The sequence below is a fragment of the Pteropus medius genome, unplaced genomic scaffold (assembly GCF_902729225.1).
Source record: "Pteropus medius unplaced genomic scaffold, Ma_sr-lr_union100, whole genome shotgun sequence".
NCBI lineage: Eukaryota > Metazoa > Chordata > Mammalia > Chiroptera > Pteropodidae > Pteropus > Pteropus medius.
This window is the reverse complement of record NW_024350397.1, coordinates 2,402,978-2,407,152: the sequence shown is the minus strand read 5'-3', so window position 1 is coordinate 2,407,152 and position 4,175 is coordinate 2,402,978. Positions and strand designations below refer to the sequence as shown.

General features: G+C 54.2%; 1 long non-coding RNA gene across 1 annotated transcript; it reads left to right on the top strand.

Annotated features, from left to right (window-relative positions):
• The first annotated feature begins 562 nt into the window (after nucleotides 1–562).
• LOC120584110 (uncharacterized) lies at nucleotides 563–3,691 on the top strand. The gene is made up of 2 exons (XR_005647966.1): nucleotides 563–1,013; nucleotides 3,506–3,691. It is a non-coding gene; the product is annotated as an uncharacterized LOC120584110 (long non-coding RNA).
• Nucleotides 3,692–4,175: the final 484 nt, after the last annotated feature.

Below are 4,175 nucleotides of genomic sequence, written 5' to 3'. Positions count from 1 at the left end.
ATAAAGCAGCAGAAATAAAGAAGGAAAGATGAGTGAAAGAGAAAGCAGGAACTTTCTGAGCCTGCCGCATCCCAGGCTCAGAAATTGCTGTGGGTCCCCGAGCAATAAATTTCCTCTAGTTTGCTGAAGCTTCAAGTGAGTTTGTAAAATATAAAATGAAAGCGTCTTAACTGATACAGGAGGAAGTAGAAAATGTCACCCCACAGATTGCCGCCTCCGGGAAACTAGGCACCTCCTGGCTTGTCGTGAACTGGAAAACCTAAAAATACTCAGAACTAGGAAAACTACAGTGGCTGGAAAGAGACTTATCTGTAAGTGGAAAGGACGTGACCTTTTCTCCAGTCCAACATGTCCCAGCAGAGCAAACGCAGAGAGCCCGAGAGGAGGTGGGCCGACGTGCCCGCGCTCCCACAGACAGCAGGACTGGAGCTCCAGCTCTGGTTCCAGCCTCCCGGCCTCAAGGCCAAGTGCAACCTCTAACCTTAAATCCCCTCTAGAATGAACGTCCCCCTCTCACACGCGGCCCCAGGACTCAGAGGCCGGGCGGGAGCTACCAGGATAAGCACGCACGTGTTGCTAGGCTGGCGACAAATGACGCGGCTAATTCCCCTCGCCCGGCGGGTCCCCGCCGCTGAGACGCCGCGCACATGTGAGCACTCCGGCGGGCGCGGGAGCAGCTGCAGAGGCGGGGAAGACGAGGGGGGGCTCAACGACCCCTCTCCACCCACCCCTGCGCTGCGGGGACTGCCCAGCCGGCCGAGCCTTTCAGAGTTAATTAGCCCTCATGCATATGGATGCCACCGCGATTGAATACGGTTGAGAGGTCGTAACCTGACCTCGCGAGGCGTGCGGAAAGAAAAGACTACTTTCTCAGCTCGGTCCTTAATTGAAAGCCGAGTTGTCAGGCGCAGCGCCGTGGGTGTGACCGCCGCCGTCCGATTTCCCCGCAGAAGCAGCACCGAGCCGGGGCGCTATCCTCGGATCCCATTAGCAGTCACTCTAATGACCCGCAGGTATGTGCAGGAGGCCTAGCGTTCGTCCCCGTGCAATGTCGCTGTAATGCTATCTGCGCTGGGAATTTATTCTGCAGCTTTCCTTTTCCATGATGGTTTTCATTTCCTGTCTTTTGGAGCTGGAAGCATTTATGGAATATCACATGGTTTTCGTTTACACAGGAAATCAGCTGCAGCGGCGAGGAGATACCGACTGACTTTTCGGTGTTTGTTTTTTAGATCCTCCCGCCCCCGTCAAAAAAAAAAAAAAATTAAAGGTGGCGGAGAGAGAGTGAGAAAGTAAAGAAATCAGCTTGCAGCATTTTGTTTTGAAATAGTTTCCCTTTTTGACTCAAAGTCACAGTTCTCCGAAGTGGTCTGTGATTATATACAGAAAGCAGCAGTTTACTTCTGACACGTGGTAATCACTTTATGCGAAGAAAGCTCAGCGTGAGGAGATGCTTTTGCTTTTTCCAGAGCTAAGGAGTGAGCCCAGAGGGGCCACGGAGAGAGGCTGCGAGCCCATCCCTGCCCCCGCGCGGCCCAGGCCGCCTGAGGACCTCGGCTCACACCCTCCCGGACGTATTTACTACCACTCTGCTTACACCCGCAAAGAGCAGTGTCCTTCCTGCCCCCGACCCCCAAGGACCACGGTGACCCCAACCCAACAAACACCCCAGCAATCAAGGGAGTCTCAAGGCTTTGTAAGTGAGATGGAGAAGGATGTGGAAGAATTTGCGATTTGTTCTTTAAGCTCCGCCCTCCGGTGGCCACTGAGTTAGGAACTCCTGACTAGAAGCACCCCACTAAGGCAGCACTCTACTACCCTCCTCTCTCCTTTCCCAGTGTGGTTCTAGCTGTTTCTCGCCCTCAATCCTGGTTCTTAGGGCAACTGACCACCCTGGGCAATAGCGCCACCTTGTGGCCAGCACCCCTCTCCAAGCAGTTCCTCATCTCCGTTTTCCGGGAGCCAGAGCGGTCCCTGTGGACTGGCTGTAAAGAGTCACAGTGCGCAGAATGGATTCAGGGCTGCAAAAGAGCACCCACAGAGGGTTGAAATGGCCCCTGCCTCCTTTCCTATTGTTCCTGAATGAGCTGAAAGCACAGGGGACAAGAGGCTCTTCTTTCCTGTCATTGACTATGCTCCAATAACAGACCAGTTCCTTTGATTTAAGCCTGAACCCCAATTAAATGGAAAAGTCCCTTGAAGAGATAGAATTTAGGCCCCTGTGTTAGGGTGAACCAGTTTATTACCTTTTCCCAAAGGCCAGTGGGCTTACAGAGAGGGGAAAAAGTAAAGAGGCGGGGGTCCCACCCTGAGGTCCCGCGGGGGCAGGAGCAGGCACTGCGGCAGTCCTTCAAGGGCAGGGGGCCATCCGTAAGCTGGGACTAGGAGGTGACTCTGGGGGGCAGGGTAGGACAGAGTCCTGTGCATATTTCAGGGGTGGGCAGGGAGTCCTCAAAGAATACTGAGTCCCCTATCTATGTGCCTCCAGGACCCAGGTGTCCCTGGCAGCTAAAGCCCATTTAATTAAGACTCTCGACAGCGTCACTGTGACCATCTTCCGCTCCTCCTCCCCAGCCCATAAAACCAGCAGCCATCTGTGTGAACATGAGCCCCACATTTTTATGGGCTGTCTACTGGCGGCTGCAGGACAAATGGGGTTTGAAGGCTGATTGCTGTAGCCTTTTCAGTCCCCCAGTATTAAACCGTGTAATGTGACCCGTTCTCTGAAACCAAATATTTGCAAGGACACCCAGAAGCCACCTGGCTACCAAATCTCTTGATCAGGCGGGTCATTTGTGCTGTAAAAGTCCCACCTGGGGATTGTCTCGGCTTCCGAGAGGTCAGCAGGCAAAGCTCCCTCCTGTGAGGCAGGGAAGCCCGGCCTGCGGCTGACACGGGCAGGCCCGGCCCGGCGGGGCGTGCAGACTCAGCCTCACCTGGGCCTGGGAGCCGGCGAACCAAAGCCTGCTGCTGCGTGCAGCGGGCGGCTCTGGCCTCTGAGGCTCTGTTTCCCTCTGAGAGAGATGCATGTACCTCGTGTTGCTTATTACCTAACCGAGGAGCTATCTGAGTCAGCATGATGTGCCGTGAGGCGCTGCAGCTCCCCTTGAGCTAGCCCGCCGCGGACGCGGACGGAGGAGGGTGGAGAGCACTGATTTGGTTCGTTCTGCGAGGCGCCTTCTCGCCTTCTCTTGCTCTCTCTCTCACCCAGCACTCGTCTTTTTTCTCCTCTCTTTGTGGGAGGATGGAGTTTATTGGTCTCCGCGTTGTGGGGAAATGGTCACAAACTTAATTACTATACACCCCAGCCCCTGCCTGACTGTTTTGGTTTTAGGGTGGTCCCCAGTGAATCACTAGGGCTCTCGAGTGACACACCCTCTCTCTGCTCAGGACTCCGCCTGGTCCCTTTGGCTCGACCATCTGGAAAATGGAGGATTTGCTGAGAGAAGGGAAGTTTTGAGAGGGAAAATTAGATGCCCTAATGCTTTTTCTCCCAATCCGGCAGGCTTCGGAGAAGACCCACGTTCAAGGCCAAGCTTGTCCCCCAGACAGCCCTGCGCCTCCTAGAGAAAACCATCCGTGAAAGCGTGAGTGGCCCAGGCTCGCCTGCGCCTCAGGCTTTGCTCTTCGGACTCGGTTTTAAGTAGACCAACATTTCAATGCATATTTATTCTTGTCGAATTAAAAAAAAGGACCTTCTGGTAATATGCCAGAATGAGATATATAATGATGTTGTTTAGCAGCAACTGTGTCATTCGGTGTTGTTGACAGTAAAATAAATTAACATAATAAACATAATTTGCTCAAAAACAGCTAAGGAAAAGCAGATGGTTAACACATTTCGACAGGACCTGTTGGTCCAAGTTTGCACGGATGTTTAGATGGTGTGCTGCCTGCAACAGATGGTTGCCTGGGTCTCCCCGAGACAGGCACAGGTGACTCAGCGTGGCCTCCGGGAGGGCTGGGCCTGCCTGGAGGGGCATCCGGTCTAGGCCCCTCCCTTGGAAGAAGGGCAAACAGCAGACACATATTTCTGGTCGGAGCCAGGACGAGCACAGGGCAGGAGCCCCAGCCGCTGCCTCCCCCCAGAGCAGAGCTCAGCTTTCCCAGCACCTGGGTCATTAGCATGCACCACCCGTCCCTGCCCAGCGGCTGTCCTTTGTGTGCCTGGAACA